The sequence below is a fragment of the Microtus ochrogaster genome, linkage group LG5 (assembly GCF_000317375.1).
Source record: "Microtus ochrogaster isolate Prairie Vole_2 linkage group LG5, MicOch1.0, whole genome shotgun sequence".
In the NCBI taxonomy this organism is placed as follows: domain Eukaryota; kingdom Metazoa; phylum Chordata; class Mammalia; order Rodentia; family Cricetidae; genus Microtus; species Microtus ochrogaster.
The window spans coordinates 58,814,811-58,815,520 of record NC_022031.1 but is presented as its reverse complement, the minus strand read 5'-3'; the positions used below and the strand labels follow the sequence as shown (position 1 = coordinate 58,815,520).

Sequence of the window (710 nt, the reverse complement as noted above, 5' to 3'; positions counted from 1 at the left end):
TGGAGCCCAACTTTTTCCTCCTTCCCTTTTCTCTCGAACGCAGCCGGCAACTCGTGCTCGGTGCCGGCGGGAGGAAACGCGCTCGCGCTCCCCAGCGCGCAGACACGCTCCCTCCTGTCCCCGTCCCCCCCGACGCCGGCAGCACAACAAAAAGCCATTTACATGCGAGGAAGTGACCCTCAGCCGCCCCGCGCGCCCCCGCCGCCGCCGGCCCCGCGGACGCAGGCAAAAGTTGGGGCACCGGGCGGCGCTCGGGCCGCGGGTTCGGGCCCCGCGGGTGACCCGGCGGGTGGCGCTGCGCTCCTGCCGACCGCGGCCCCCGCGCGCCTCTCCCCGCGCCCCGCACACGCCCAACTCCCCGCTCGCAACTCCGCGCGGCCCCGGCCCGGCGCGGTTTCCTGCCGCCGCCCCTCCCGGGGGCGCCGGGGAAGTCAGCGCTCACCGGCTCGCTCGTTCGCTCGGGCTGCTCCGCCGCCGCGCGCCGTGGGGAACAAAACGCAGAGCGACTCCGGAGTTGGCTCGGCGGCCGGGGGCTGATCCACGGGCGCGGAGTTGGCCGCGCGCGGACGGGGCTCTGGCGAGTTGCGGGGTCTCCGGGTCCCCGGGCCGCCTCTTCCGCGGCGCTCCTTTGTGTAATTCCACTCGATTCAAGTTTAATCCGATAGTTCCCGAGCACGAGCGCGTCCGCACTACCACGGCTCAACCCCCGC

The 710-nt window shown here is 73.7% G+C and overlaps 1 protein-coding gene across 1 annotated transcript in view; it reads right to left on the bottom strand.

Annotated features, from left to right (window-relative positions):
• Positions 1-690, bottom strand: part of Chd7 (chromodomain helicase DNA binding protein 7) — a 179,361-nt gene extending 178,671 nt beyond the window's left edge. The window contains exon 1 of the mRNA XM_026786660.1: positions 443-690. The gene's annotated coding sequence lies outside the window, so the exon portion shown is untranslated. The remainder of the gene's footprint in view (positions 1-442) is intronic.
• Between the last annotated feature and the right edge of the window lie 20 nt (positions 691-710).